Source organism: Hirundo rustica, chromosome 2 (assembly GCF_015227805.2).
Source record: "Hirundo rustica isolate bHirRus1 chromosome 2, bHirRus1.pri.v3, whole genome shotgun sequence".
In the NCBI taxonomy this organism is placed as follows: Eukaryota; Metazoa; Chordata; class Aves; order Passeriformes; family Hirundinidae; genus Hirundo; species Hirundo rustica.
This window is the reverse complement of record NC_053451.1, coordinates 86,087,149-86,103,669: the sequence shown is the minus strand read 5'-3', so window position 1 is coordinate 86,103,669 and position 16,521 is coordinate 86,087,149. Positions and strand designations below refer to the sequence as shown.

Here is a 16,521-nt window from a genome sequence, read left to right as displayed (position 1 = left end):
AAAGACAAAGGATACTTCATCTCAAGGAACAGAGATGTCTTCTCACTTCTTCACTGGCACAGAGGGCTTCTGTATCTCATCTCTCTCTGTTAAAACATCTCATGGGATTACAGCTACTAATTTCAATATTCACTCAGTCCATAACAGATACCTTTGCTGAAATCCACAAATCTGAATAATCATCTCCCCAAAATGCCTATTTTTCCCATGGTTTAAAGGGATATACTAATATATATTACAGTTTATTACCACGGTTCATGAGAGAAGTCCAGCCTAAAATGACAACTCCTCAATCCCTTCCTCCACTTAGTCTTTCACTCTCTTTTCACTGACTTTCCGTCTCATGCTGTGTCCTCTCTACGTTCACTCCGTCGCTTTCCTCTTTCTCAGGGAAAGGTTAGGGCTCTGGAAGCTTCATTTGTATAAGGAAAGAGTTAACAGCTTGCCCAGATCTACAAGAGGGCATGATGGTTCTTCGGGGCAGAGACCGAAGGTGATGGGGTCAGGCCTCACGGGGTTGGGCCAGAGTCTTTGGGTTCTGGCTGCTGCAGGGCCGCCTTTGGTCTCATCGGTATGATCTCTTCAGCAGGCTGGGCTTTCCTTCCCCCACCCTTTCTTCCTCTGCTCGGCAGTCACCGGAGGCGGGAGGCGGGGGCTCCGCCCCCGCAGCTCAGCAGCAGGGTGTTTTACAGCTGCGGGAAACCCGATCCGGGCCGGGATGGGGACATTTTCTGCTCCCCTCCCCCGGCCCGGCAGGCACTGGTCCCGGCAGCTTCCCACGAAAATCCTGGTGCGGGCACCGGGGCCAGCTTATCTCTTCTAAGGCAGGAAAGGAAAAACGGACAGTTTCCCGGGATCCTCCGGTATGTGACCCTGGGTATGTCTGAGAGACCTATCACCTTCTCATTGGCTAATCAAGCTGTCCACTTCAAAGTCAGTCACTAATTTTTATTTTTTTTTTTTTTTTTTAAACGTCCTTAAAAATCACTTCCTAGCCAAACCACTAGTGGGATTTAAGTCCCACTGGATTCAGACTCGGTCCCAAAATTCTGGACTCGTGCAATGGTTTATATCTAAAGGATTGTGTATGTGCAATCAATGTTTTATATCACTTAGCTAACAGAGCAGAGTGTATGTGTTCTTATTCCAAATTCACTTACTGAATAAGGATTCTCTCAACCTTAAGGATTAACCTTGAGAAGTATCTAGGAGAGATCCTGGTGTGCAAGCCTGCTGCTGTGCAGGAAAGCTCAATGGTCTCAGGGCTACCTGCTGTTTGTGGAGTATTATGGTTTTACTCAAATGTTCCAAGGTGAATAGCATGCTTTGAAACCAATAGATATGAAGAATACTGAAAAGACTGTGGTTTGTTACTCCTCACTTGAACAAACTGAAAGAAAGGAAAACATTTCCAATGATTCAGCATAATAATTGGAACTAATAAAACTGGTCTGTCACTTATTTCTAGGATAACTTGTAGTTTTCACTTACAGACCTGGAAGTATAACGTCAATAGTTTAATGTATTACTGTTTACAGCAGTTAATTTCTTTTTTAAAATATCTAAAGGATTTCTTATGTTGAATTCTTTGGGAAATAAATGAACGATTCTGATTATATTGTACATCTCAGCCTTTCTTCTCTGATTTGTAGCCCAAAGAAATGCAAAACTTCTTTTTGAAAGCAATTTGCAGGAACATGATGAATAAAACATCTGTTAAGAGTCACAGTAGTGACATGAACCAAATTGGAACAAGAGCATTGCTGTTACTATGCATGTGCATACCTGATGCGTGATGAGAATAAACACAAATGTGCTGTTTTGGTGTGTGACTTTATTTCCAGGGAAATAGTCAAAGCACTAAAATCACATTTCATTCCATTGTATTTACAGTTTGGAGAGAACAAACTTTATCTCTCAGCCTTTATAATCAACTGGACTTTAGGAACCCCTACCAGTATTGATTGCAACATGAGGCCGGAGATACAACCAAGGCTATTTCCTTTTACAGGAAGGATTAAAAGCACAAGCATTTGCTGGCTCTTGGTGGTGAGGGAGGCAGAGGGCAGGCAGAGAACATGACCACCTAGTCAATACCAACACAAATATATTGAATACTGACAGTTGTATATTTGGGTCTTGTGTTTCTGTGCTGCTTGTTAAATTAACTTTAAATTTCCACCAGAAGGCTTGGTTTTCTACTGCTGCCCTGAAGATGCATAGATATCAAAGGATCTTGTCAATCAACTTCCAGGAGGTTAAGGGAGAAATTTTGTTGACACCAATATGATGTATGAATTCCTCAAAAATTTCCTTTTATGTTATTTGCATACTTTTATCTCTAGGCATTTGCATCAAGTCTTCCTCAGTGGGCAAAGCTACAGTGTCTCCACAATTTTGGTTGCTCAGTAATCCAGAAGCCTTGCTCAACAGCATGTTGGAGCCCTCTCTGTAGCCATGGGTTTTCTCTCTCTGAGAAATGAGGGTAAGGAGGGCTGGTGGGCTGTCAGATTTTGGCCTAGTAGGAAGATGTCGCCCAGTGGGAGCACAAATATAGACCTGGAAACTGAAAGCATCCCATGATCAAGCACATAAATAATGTCATGGGGTTGAGGAACTCAGATGTTACCCCATGAGATGCTCACAGACAAGGCAGCAAGAAACCTTCAAGGATCAGTCCCTTTTGCCGCAGGACCTTGTGAGGGAAACGTTGTTCCTCACTCTCAGAAGACACCGACACCATCTTTCTCCTTGCAGTGCTGTGCCTTCCCATTGGCAGAGTGTAACTCCTTTTGGACTAGTAGCAATTGCAGGGAATCACCTCCTGCCTGGTGTGAGAATTCCCCACCAGCATCTCTATGGGATCTGTCTCATAGGTTAACAACTATATATTTCAATCAAAAGACAGATTGAGTGCAGTTATAATTTCTCTTAAATGCTCTTAGTAAGTCGGGCTGATAGGTTTTTGTTATTTGGATTTCTCATTCCCCCAGATTCAGCCACACAGACTCAGCTAATTTTTTTTTAAATAGAGAAGTTCTGTTTTCAATTATTTTCTGTCACCTCCCAAAGGACTCCTATCTTGGTATTTATTTTTCAGTTGGAGATTACTGTTACTGTCCTTGGATCATTTATTAACTGTTGATGGTTCTTGCTGACTTGGTCGAGAGATCGCTTAGGAAAACTAATATATTAACCTTCCTACTATATTAAGGACTTCATGTTAGTTTTAATGGAATTAAGGAAAGTAAGGTTTTTCCTTTTGCATTTCATCAGAAATCAAAACAGAATCATTTATTTCATCCTGAAATTGAAAGCAACATCTCTTAGAGAAAATTTACATGGAAAAAAAAGCCATAGTGTGTTTCATGTTCTTACTCTAAAACTCAGCACACTAAATCGAGTCTTCATTTTCATATCTGTTACCTAAGGAATGTTAACTGAATATATCTGACGTTTTTTCCTGTCACATTTCATTGTTGGAGATACTGTTTAGATTTCACTAAGCCGGTCAAATACCCCAGTGATCATTTTATTATTGTGTCAGCCTGGTGAACAAATATATGTTGCTTATCTATTGAGGTATGTACTGAAGGAAATGTAATCAAATACCTGATCCACTCTGAGCTCATAATAAATTGAGAAGAGAATTCCCATTGTTTTAGCAAGTTTACATTTTATTTTTTCTGGATCTTAAGTACTTTATAGCACAGTAACACATATAGCAAATGTTGCTTCCAATGAGTAGCTGTTGCTCTCCTTATCAGCATGTCATGTATGTACATTGGGATATTAACTTATTGTTTGATGGACCTATTTTTATTTCAGCTAAAAGCTGAAAGCTCGGCCTCACAAAGTAAGACATCCTTCAGTTTTCCTTCAGTTCAACCCTCCTCCACTTTTCCCATTTTCCTCTTTACATTAGTATGTGAATGGAAAAAAAAAAAAAAAATAGCAACAGCCGAACAAGAATCTGCTAAGGAAGAGAGTTTTAAGAGGACTTTGTTCCATGTTTTTAGCTAATACGTTCTCTGTATTTCCTCTAATAACTTTTATGTAGCTAGACCTATGGAGTCTTGTTTTCTGTCCTTTTCATTGTCAGATTTTGTGTTGGGAAGAGTCTCACTACTGTCTAGTACAGATTTTCAATAGAGCCCTGACAGCCTAACTTGTTTCAAATTCAGAGTCAGAAGTGGAGCTTCTTGACGAATATTGAGTGTTGTAAATGGGCTGTAAAAAGAATTACTCATTTTCTCTCTCCCTCAGTGATGTGCAAGCATAATTAATAGCTGTAAAGCTTTCTCAGTGGGGCTTTCCTTGGTTAGAAGTCCTCAGCAATCACACATTCTGATGTTCACAGAATGCAGGAATAGAATTTCTGTATTAGAGTGGTTTTAATATTAAAGTCACTTGTGAATACAAATATTAAAGCATATGTGCATACATATGTCTTCTTAGGGGTTGCCATCTGCCCATGGCATGTTACATGATAGCTGGCATTTTTTAGGAAAAGCTGAATAATCTTACTTTTGCAATAAAATAACATATATCATAAAGTAGATATTCCAGCTCTACAGGCATCTTCTGAGTGATTATGATGATAGTGAATGTGTGTAGTTTGTCTCCTTTCTAATACTTTAATCTTTTAGGTGTAATTTAATGACAGGCAACTGTTTGAATGCTGTTTGTCTCTACAGAATCCCTTAAGGATATTGATCTGATGCATGATAATGAACAAATATTTTTTAATGCCTTGTATTAGTGTTCCACAGGGTCATATCACAGGAGGTGATTTCCAAGTATGATATTCTTGTTGAATAACCAGTAGAAGATGGAACAGTAGAATTTGCTAAAAAGCTACATTACAAAGGGTTTTTTTGTTGGATTTGCTGTTTGTTTTTTTGCTGTTTTTTCCTGAGCTACAACTGTGAGCTGTTGCACTTGCTTTCAGAGAATATATTCAGCTGTTATGCATATCTGTCATACAGAATAGCTGTAAGTGACTGCACTGGAAGCAGAGAGCACTTACTACTAGACTAGATAAAGCATCACAAAGTACTGATACGTGACCAACATAGACTAAACCCATAATGCTATTGCTCATTCTTCCTCCACAAAGAATCACAGGGACCCAGGAGAGTTACAGGATACTTTTCACTGGATATGGCTGAGATGGAGTTACTTTCCTTCAAAGCAAACCTTGCAGTGTTGTGCGTTGTACTGTTAGATAGAAACGTGTGGGTAACACATCAGTGTTTTGACTACTGCTGAGTAGTGCTCACACACCATCAATCGTCTCTCCTGACATTTTCTCCTCACCAGGAGGCTGGGGGTGGGTAAGATTTTGGAACAGAACATAGCCAGGGCAGCTGACCAAAACTGACCAAAGGGATATTCCATGCCATGTGATGTCTTCTCAGCATTAAAAGCTAAGAGAAAGGAGGAGGAGGATGGAGGCCATTCAGTAATAAGATGTCCTTCTTCTGAAATCCTGCTTCTGGGAAGTGGCTGGACACTTCTACTGATGGGAAGTAGAAAATTAATATTTTGTTTACTTCTGCATCTGGCCTTTGATTTTCCTTTATTAAACTGTCTTTATCTCAACCCATCAGCTTTTTGCATTTTATTTTCCTCTCTGCCTGTCCTGCAGAGGAGAAGAGTGATAAAACAGGTTGGTGGGCACCTGGCATCCTGCCTAGGTTGAACAACCGGAGTCCTTAAACAAAGCATATTTAAATAGCTCTACTACTGCTAAAAGGGACTGAATGCCAAGTTTCTTTCAGCTGAAATAGAAAAATTTGTATCTAAAGCCCTGAAGTAGCTTCTACTCGGAGAAATCGTATTGCTGTCTCTAAAGTCCTGTGATGAATTAGGGAAAATATTAATGAAAAAGCAAGGAATTTAAATAGTGTTCCATCACTCACTGTAACAAATGATAAAATATAACTAGCAAGCCAAGTCCTGTACAAGCCCATGCTGTTTAAGTGCAGCCTGTTCTGACACCTATGGTAACAAACTGTTACAATGAGACATGAAGCTAATAAAACCCCATTTTTAACACAGTTTTTCCTTTGTCCCCAATACCTACAAGAGCTTCAGGTTGTGCCCCAAGATCTAGGAACACTTACAGTGGTTGACACAGTCTTATTTTGTCTGAGTGTACAGGACTCAGCCAACCATGGACTAACATGGACCAACATGTAGTTTCTATTGGCTCATGAAACTTGTGAAAATTTCATGTGTTTGGGCTTCTTTCTTATTTTTTTACATTTGATTGAAACTGGTCTGTGAGTCCATAAATCAGAGGGAAAGGAGATCACAGAACGTTAGAAAACCTAACACTAGCCCCATAAAGTTCTCACCTATTCTGTCTCCAGTAATGCTGTATTTCTCATTAGTAGTTTCAAAGGAAAACATCTGAGTTCTCCAATGTTTTCTCCTGCATTGTATGTCTTTATAACACAGATGTGAACTGCTTAATCTATTCCTAGCTTAATTAAAGACCTGACCTTAGATAGAGTGTTTATCCACAAATTCAGAGAGTTCACCAAGGTGCTTAAGTATGTGCTTGTATTAAGAAGCTAAGTAGCCCTGCTGACTCCAGTTGTGCATACTTTAGGACCTTGATGAGGAAGTTTCCGAATATGTGAGCAAAGGTCTGGTGCTTTCCCAAAGCAAGTGAAGGGATGAACTGAGACATATAAAGAATTAAAACAAAGGGTGGGGGGCGGGGCAGGGGGAAAGCTGAGTGTGCTGAAAAGAGGAACTTTGCAGCGAAGGTAGCTGGGAATAATTAGCTGCTTCTTCCAAGTTTGTTAGCACAACTTAGATGAATGTTGAGGGCCAAGGCAAAAGTGTCGTGGCAAGTTAAAATCAGATGGCTGAAACTGTGCCACTCATCAGCTGCCCTGTACCTTTAATGACCAGAGTTAAGGCAATCTGATCCACCTCTGAATCAGCTCTGCACCAATTAACTTCTGATCCCAGTATATTAAGCTGAATCTAAATCAGGGACAGAAGTGGTAATAGGAGCATCAAAATGATTCAAAACTGGTAGTGAGCTTTATTTTCTATTTTATAACAAATTATTGCCATTCATAGTCTAGGATTGATTGTACTTTGACTGCAAAACATAAAATCCCATTACCTTTTGATTAAGTGCCTTGCAAACCTCCCTGTCTTCAGTGGGGCTTCATTTTTGAAAATAATAGCAGCATTAATCTTGGAGAGATGATTCGCAGAGCAAGATACTGCTCAGCATGAACAGGGTTGTGCATTAAGGGAAAGCTGGTTCTACAGGGGGGTCAGGCTTAGCTCCCTCTGTGATTAATCATCTTCCTCCCAGCTGCTGCTCTGACTTTTATTTTTTTTTTAATACACTCCAAATGCAAACAAGGGCACAAATGTACCTGTGGCTAAAACTAGTTCACAGCTGTCAAAGTTGTTTTTCAAACACAAAATCAGACACAATTTTTAATCAGAGATATTCCTACTTTTATTTGTCTCAGTGTTGTTCAGTCCTTGTCCTGTTAGTTAGGTAACGAACTCTTTAGCAGGCCAAATCCATTCCTTTTTCACACAGGTAATAGGCTGTTTTCCTTACCTCATTGGACATTGTCAGAATCGCACTTATACATCTACAATTAGGAAAAAAGATTTAGGCAAATAAAACATAAAATATTACTCCACTGCAAGTTCCCACTCTTATTTTCTCTTACAGTCAGTGACAAGGCCTAAAAGTAGAAAACAAGATGGATGTTTTCAGGTAAAATATTCTAAAAGGATTTACTGGAAATCATTCTGAAACTAAACTGAAGTGTGGAGGGCAAGGCAAACATAGCCAGAAATATGTCTGTTGTTGTGACTAAGTAGGAAACAAAGGAAAACATATTGTAAAGTCTTAGAAGGGGAGAGGTTAGCAGTGGGGTCTCAGAGGGAGATCTGTTTAACAGAGCCATAAATTACCTGGAAAGAAAGATGAATAATGAGGTTAGACAATTTGTGGATGCTACAAAATTATTCAGGCTTATTAAAAAAAGAAATCACAGAAAATTATGGAAAGCTGTCATGACAGTTTTGGATGGAAAATATATAGCTACTAAATTACCAGTGGCCCAGAGAAAAGAAATTATTACGCTGTGTTTCTTTTAATGTAAGAACTCAGAAGCATCAAGTGAAACAATTGGGAGGCAGATTTTTCAGATAGGTTGACTTTCCTTTATAAAATTTGATTTTTAAATTCTGTCCCAGGTGTTCTGGAGACTAAAAATCTGAGCAGTTCAAAGAGCGCTTATCCATGCATCTAGACATTGAGGAAAAAACATCAAGAGTTATTGAACATCAAAACAATTATATAAAAATAGCTAGCTCTAGGGAATTGCTCCCCCAGCAGAAGACACTCTCCCAAAGTACAGAAGAGTTACAGTCTACTGGAAGGAAAAAAAAAAAAATTGTAAGGAAAAAGAAGGAGCTTGCCACCCTTTTTAACAAATTAATCTTCTTTCCTTTCTTACATTTCCTGTTTTACATTTCCTTTCCTCATGGTTATTCCAATGGTCTTTTAAACAGGGAGATGCTAGTCTGCCATCAGGAGCTGACTGTATTCCCTTTATTGCCTGTTGTAAACCAAATGTCTTCGCATCATCACGACTGAAACAGCAAAGCAAATGTCATTCAATGATGAGAGGAGAATCTTGTTGTCATTAACTTTAATATGATGATCATCCCAGTGACAGCCAAGCCAGGGAGCCAGAGCAAAGATGTGTCTTACACCTGCATGTGCAGAACCATTCACCCTGTCTCTGCACTGATCCCTGCACGAACAATGTAGTATCTGAACTCCATGTTTAAGGAGTACAGTTAATTAACATCAAAGTGCCTAAATGACAAAATCTTTTTTTAATCTGCAAAATGCTAAAATTTTCTGGCAAAATGTCCAGCCAGTATTTTGTATCAGAGGTTATCTGTGGTGAAAGTCTTATTTAAAAAAAAAAAAAAAAAAAAAGGGAAAATGTGATATAACCCCAAAACTGGTCACTGAGTCTGATGTTATAGGAAGAAATCCAGATGAATAATACGTAAAGTTTGAAGTGGGCAACAAAGAAAACCTACACTGTTTATGTTGCAATGACTCTCAGACTCAATGAATTAGATGTTCTTGATTACTTATTGCAGGTGTCTGGAGACAGGCTGCACTTCTTTTCCTTCTCAAAAAGCATCTTTATTGTGTATATGGTTATCCAGTCTATCAAAAGGCTTTTGGAACCTCTGCTGATGCCTGAAATTTTTTATTTTGATGGGCTGCTGCCCTTAAGATACTGCATGTTCTTTGTTTAATCACTGTGGTAAGCAGTTCTATCATTCAGCTGGATTGCTCTCTTAGCTTTAAAAAAAACATTGATTACAGGGTATGCAGTGACAGCACTCTTTTTTTAGACTTTAGAGCTGCAGACGAGTCCCCTCAAGTACCTGACTTCTTCTCTAACCTTTTCCTGCTAAATAAGCAATGAACAAATGCATCACATCCTGTGGCCTACTGTATTTAATATAAAACTTTCAGAAATACCCTGTGAGTTCTTAGCCGTTTTCTATGATTAGTTCTCATCCTTCAGGAATGTTTGATGAGCTGTGATGCTCTACCATGGGTACAGTATGTCTACCACTGCTGACTTGTATTTCCAGTGCAAGGAGAGACGAAGAAACATGGCAGGCCCCAAGTGCTGTGGGGTCGGTCAATGTAAAGCCAAGAGATGGGCCAGCCCAGACACTACATGAGAAGAAAGCATTAGAAAATAAGCAAGGCAATGATTTCAAAACATCCTTGAGATTATTGTGACTTGCTGAAAGAGCTTGTAACTACAATGGAAAGGTGAAATTCATTTAATCATTTGGTATTAATTATTCACTGAGCTTTCATCTCCACTTAGTGAGAAATTGAACTAAACCTAGTGACCTTTGGAACAATTTCATTAATGCCTAACTGCTTTGCAAAACAGTTTAAAATCTGATTTACTGGAGTAATATTCTCTGTTCTTGTTTAAGAAGTGTCTCTGAGGCCTGTTTTTAATAAAGTGTTACAGAGCTCTTGGAGCTAAAACCGGAACACGCAGTATGTGGAGAACTTTCACAGGGAACATTTAGAGTAATTGTGTCATGTAGTTGCGTTTATAGAAAGTTGTCACTTGATTGCAGTGGTTGTTACTAGACTTTTGCTTATAATATTCCTTGGGAAATATGAAAATGTTGCTCTTGAGTAGGGATATTCCACACAATTTGCAGCAAGTGTACCTCTTCAAGGGGTGTATGTGGTCAGAGTGGGTGAGTTCCCCAGGTTTGATTCCAAGATATGATGTACTAGACATGTTTCAAAATAAATGTGCCCCACAAATTCAAACACAGGAAATAATTAACTAGTCTGGTACCTAACAGAACAACAAAAAGTAAAGCTGTACTCTGTCATTTCCATCACCAAACTCTAAAGTTTAGTAGACGGTGAAAATTAAGACTGTTAGCAGGAACCAGCAAAATCACGGATTAAAGAAATTTGCCTTGTTTAGGATAGCCCGCTCTATATTATTTCAGTTTTATGCTCCAATGATTAAAATTGGCAGGGTTAAAGCAGTTTCAAAATCAAATTATCACAATATATGTACACATGAGGCTCAAAACTGAGTAAAATTTCTGTACCAATATATAATTTTTTGAAAGTTTATCAGTTAAATCTGCTTAACAAGGACACTAAAGCTCAGCAAGAGACCTCGCAGGCTGAGTAATATCAACAGTAGTTTATGGGACACAAAACATTTAACAAATGAGCCTGCAATACCACTGAATACTGCCGATAAAAAGGTAAATAATTCCTAAAGTATTATTAGAACTTCGTTTATGTTTTGCCACCGTTTTTCCAGTTACCATGGCAACTCTGCCTGATTGCCAGAGCCCCGTAAGGGATTTTTACTTTGGCAAATGCAAAACCTGGTAAGCTGGCTGCAGGGATGCTGGCAGACTGGGACACACTGTTTAATAGCCTGAATGTTCCTCCAGAGATTAGCAACTAGAGTCACACCAAACAATCAGTCATCCTTGCCTTGGCTGTGATTACTTCACATCTCTTATGAAATGGGAGTTAGCCCTAAGATATTTGGTTCAGGAAAGAAAGGCTTCACTGCAGAGATAGAGAGGAAAAAATATTTTCTTTAACATAAAGTCATGTTTCCTGACATTTTTCTCCATTGCAAATTCCTATCATTTTAATACTCAAACAGTAAATGCTAGGTAAGACTAAAAAAGATACCAAGAAAAAAAATAGGAGTAAAAATTTTTCTGTGGTCATTTATGAGAGAATACTTACCTGTAACTTCAGAAATGAAGTTGATTCAAATGACAAAGATCCACTTGTGGAAGACCTCTTACTCACTCTCCAAACAAATATCCTCATCTGACTCAGCATCTTATGAATTGTGTTGTAAATGAAAAACCTTTTGTTCTCCCTGGAAATGCCTGTATCACCTAACATTAGCACACAAAAAATGTGCATCTAGAAAGCTTTTTTTCCTTCGCAATTTCTGTGAGTGAACTTACTTCTGAGGAGGAGTAAAAAACTGGTATCTATTTAGTGCCTACTTCAATAGACATTTTAACAGCTACAGAGTTTTATGTACTGGGAATATCACCTTTTCATAGCTGAACAAGAGTGCTTCTGATGGTGTGGAGACTGAGAGTCTTCAAGTCTCAATTCTTTATACAAGCAGTGGTGCTTCATAAAAATAAAGAATAGAAATGCAAAGATGCAAAAATTTCAAGAGGCAATCCAGTACCTTTTGTGTTGAAATGGATTCAAGGACACTTACATAAACCTTAACAGAAATTTATCTGATCAGCTGTAAAAAAACCCTCAAGAGGAAATTCTGCAGTCTATGCAACTTTTAATAGAGCTTTACTGTTTTACAAACTTATCCGCAATTTACTCATGCTTCTTGAACCTGTTTTCTCTCTACTTTTCTGAAGGACTCTCTTCAGCTTGTTGGTATTTCTCAGAAAGAATGGCACTGTGAATAAGCATAGGCCTTGAATCATATTCTTATCTTTTTCCACACAGCTAATGCATTTATTTTTAACAAGTTTCATTGTATTGATTTTTTTGATTCTGCTGACCCTATATCCAATTTAACCACATAATTTGAGCTGTGATCTAATCCAGAGTGTTGGCAGCTCTTTTGAAAGCTGACATCATTTACAGAATTTGTAAGTCTTTTTTTATGTCACAATTCAAGTAATTGCTGAAAAGATTGGAAACAGAGCTAGAATACAGTTGTATGAGCTTCTGTTTGAATTTTCTCCCAGTAATACCAATATGCATGCAGTAGAATAAATTCTTTTTTTATTAAAACATTTTAATAGGCTCAGTTGGGACAGATAGTCACAGGAAGCCACTGGCAAACCAGGTCATCTCAAGGTCCCAAGAATGTATGCAAGTATAGGTCTACCTCCCTGAAATCCCTGCCAAAAGTATGTTCAAAGTGGGCAACCAGAGCAAAGACTCTCTGTTGCCAACATCTATGTACTGGGAGCAGAAAGAGCCAAGCTGCCCTTCCCAGTTTTCCAAGGTGGCCACAGCTCCTGTGCAAACTGGACACCTGAGCAAGGCAACACACGTCCTCCATCATCTCCTGCTTTCCTGCTTTGGTACATCTGTGGCTGTATTGCATCAGCCTTTTTTTCAGGACAGCAGAGCTTTCTTTTTTGCCTTCCCTTACTGTGGTTTTCTCACACCATGGCGTGGGCTCGGGGCTTACAAATTCCTTTTAGATGAGCTGGGAGCTGCATTCCAGCAGTACATCACAGACGCACACCGACTGTGAAAGGGCACTTAGACTGTAGGCCAGATTAAAATCAACCTAAAAGAAAAAATTGTGAAAATGTTCTGATAACACCAACCGCTGTTGCTCCTAGTCCTGGGGTTTGTGGGGGTTTTTTGGTGTGGTTTTTTTTTTTTTCTGTTTGGTTTTGGGTTTTTTTTGGTGGTTTTGTGCATGTGTGGTTGTTTGTTTGTTTGTTTTGGTTTGGGGTTTTTTTGGTAGAAGTACTGGAGAAATCTACTTCATTTCAAGGCTTTCTGCAGCAAACTGCATTGCCAGAGAAAACACTGTCAGATAAAGCAAAATAGACTTGAAAATTCTAGCCGGTTATGAAAAAGACTTTTTCTTTTCTGAATTGTCTCTTGTAAAAAGGATCAGCTTATACAAGAAATTCCTAAATTGGGTTTAGTAAAGTCATCCTCTTGTCACACAGCAGCTAAACCCCAGAGTGAGTATAAAGTTCAGAAATACTTTATCAGGCTACAGTTGAATCCACTGGATTGAGATTCCTGATCCTGCATAATATAGGCCCTCAGATCACTGGGGGTTTTTAGCAAGTAGATTTTTACTTTTCATTAAATAGAAAACTACAGAGGAAATGCCAATGCCTCATGAAGTACTTACATCCACGAAAGTAGGATGTTGAAGCAAGCATGTAATAAGAATGTAAATAATAAATAATGCATTAGTGTCTAGTCCATTGGCAGTTATGTATTAAATAGGGATTTCTGAAGACAGGAGAGCTTTTTGAAAGCAAAGTTTTGAAAGATATGGAGGGAAAAGCAAAATAAAACTGACCTGAAGAAAGTCTACCTCTACAGATTTCAAAGACATAATCCCCAGGAGCCCAGCAAAAGCTTTCTTGTTCTTGTAAAATAAAATAGACTTGATGTGAAAGATTGACCCAGACTTGAGGAATTTGTGATTCCTTAGTCCATATGTAAGGAAAGATTGCCACTTGCAAGCGCATAACTTAGGGATTTTTAGGTAAGCTTTACTATTTCCAGCCCACAGTCCTCATAACCGAATAAATTAATTCATTTTTCTAAATTGAGTATGTCTTCCTTTTATAGCTCTATAATAGTGGATACTATTACTAATACTAATAGTAATCTCAGAATTGTTCCTTAAGAATCTTCTATTTGTAGTCCTTCATGAGTAAAATAAGCACACAGTAATTGCACTGTGTGCTGAGACACCCTGCTCAAAAGTGAGAGTTACTACAGGACTCTTAGGTTGTACCCATGTCATCCAGCAACACAAATGGCCTCTTGATGTAGGCAATTAATTCTGTAAAGATGGAAGCAGATTCAGAATAAAGGATTCTGTACAGAATCTTTAATTTCACTGATTTTCTATTCATGGCATACAGAAGATAGGGATGGGATTTGTCGTAAAATAGAACATGCACGGGGATTTGGATATCTTTGTAGATATTTTGATCTCTAGAAATATAGCTTTGTTATTCCTGGTTTTGCTGCTGTATTGTACTTAGAAGCTGGAATAAGAACATAAGAAAGGCCATATAGCACCAGTCCAAGCTAGTTGAAATCTAGCGCTGTATCTTGTTTCTAACAGTAGCCAAGACCAAACACTCAGAGAAGTATATAAAAATGGAAAAGTTGTAGTATTTTCTCTTCTGTACATTGTCCTATCCCTTCCATTTAGCCCAAGGACATCTTGAGCTAAAGATGATATCTTTGTGTTCAATAGCTTTTATGTATTTTTTCTATTGGACTTTTCCTTGCGACTTTTTAAACTTTATGAAACCTTTCAGTATCTACAACATTCTGTACCTAGTTTAACCATGTTTTGGGGAAGAAATACCACCCTCAGTTTGTTCTGGAACTGCCATCTGTTTAATTTTAAACCTCACTATATATAAGTGTAAGATATATGTGCTGGATGGCAGTCAGATAAACAATCAGCAAACAGTTGCTCCAGCTGCTCTTAGAAAATTGAAATCTTGCTGAATCTCATTGACAGCTGAGTAGTTGAAGATGCTGTTGATAAAGTGCATCTAAAGTTTGTCAGCATATACAGGAGGTATAAAAAGGAGGTTTTTAAGAAACCTCTACCACTTAAGAAAAATGAGTCTTGACGCAAAAGGAACACAGCTCTGGTTCTTCCTGAAAAATAGCTAAAACATGTTTAAGTAGCACAGGCAAATAACCACTAGAGGTAGCAGGATTCAGACAGCCCAAAATTACGTGGGCTTATACAAAGTCTTCTTATGAATATTGCTGAGTTTTTTTATATATCAATGTCGGCTTCTCTAATAGCAATTTAAGTAAGTACTCTTTATACTTAAATAGCTGCAGAGAAATCCTACTTCCTTCTACTTCCCTGTTTCAAGTGTGGCAATATGCAGGATAGAGATGATATGGGGAGCTTTAGGGTGAAATCCCTTATTGTGATTTGGTAGATATATGTGAGTATCTTTGGAGCCTGGAGTTATAAGGTGGCAAGAGATCTTGCACTGTCAGTCACCAAGAAATTTCAGGAATTTCTTGGTGTCTCCATTCCTGTGGTTTTGTTTATCCATGACTTTCCTGGCTTTAAACCCAACAACATTTCTGATAGGCTTTGCTTCAATTTAACTTCAGAGCTTCCCTGTAGGGATCAGTGCAACTGGCAGTTTCCCCAGACAGTGGCTTGGTTTGTCTTCCCCTGAGCTTAAGGAATGGTTGTTCCTTTCTCTTCCTCACTGGGGAGGCCAGCTCTGGGTACCTCAAAACAAGGCAGATAGCAGCAAACTGGAAAAAGTCCAGCTGAAGGCCACTAAGGTGGTTGGGGAGAAGCTGAGAAAGATGGGTTCATTTGGCCTGGAAAAGGGAAGGTAAGGGGGAAGGACAATCTCTTCTCAGAAACCCAAAGCAAAAGGACCAAAGCAATGACTTTAATTTTCAGCAAAGGAAAATCCAGGTAAGTGTAAGGGAAAAAAGCTCTTGTCAAAGTAGCTAAATACAGGAACTGGTGCTATGGGAGAGGCTGTGGAATCTCAGTTCTTGGAGATTTTTCAAACTCAGCAGGGCTTGATCTAGCCTGATCTAACTTTGAAGCTAACAGTGCTTTGAACAGGGAACTTGAACTGAAGGACCTCCTGAGATCCCTTCCAATATTAGTTTCTATATACTGTGAATATGACTTTGAAGTCACAATTTCTTCTCTTCACTTTGTGGCCTACAGTCAGGTTGCTCTATTAATATTTAAACAAATTAAATAACACGGTAATTGCCTTTATTCTTAACAGCAAAGATTTCTACTGCAGTTAAAGTGAGAAAATTTCAGAATATTCTAAGTAGGGAATCCCAATCACCAATATGGAAGATTTTCCATATAAGCATGAAACTATTTGTCATTTAGCAGAAGGGGTTTTTTTGTACTTCAATATGATATAATATATGCCATATATGTCATTATGTGTGATGAAGGAGAAAAGTATTGGTATGCATAGCTCACAAACCAAAAAACAAATGGCATTTGATCTGAAACTCCAGGGCATTTCCATAGCCAGATAAGGCCCTGTTATGTCAAGATGTTTTGGTGGGGGTTTTTTTGTTCGTTTGTTTTTTTTTTTTTACTTGTTTGGTTTGTTGTTGTTGTTGTTTGGTTTTTTGTTGGTTTTTTTGTTGGTTTTTTTGTTGGTTTGTTTTTCCCCTTG

General features: G+C 38.5%; 1 protein-coding gene across 2 annotated transcripts in view; it reads left to right on the top strand.

Moving 5' to 3' along the window:
- The first annotated feature begins 766 nt into the window (after positions 1–766).
- Positions 767–16,521, top strand: part of LOC120749698 (gamma-aminobutyric acid receptor subunit gamma-3) — a 102,706-nt gene continuing 86,951 nt past the window's right edge. For both annotated transcript variants that reach the window (XM_040057379.1, XM_040057378.1), the window contains exon 1: positions 767–863. The gene's annotated coding sequence lies outside the window, so the exon portion shown is untranslated. The remainder of the gene's footprint in view (positions 864–16,521) is intronic.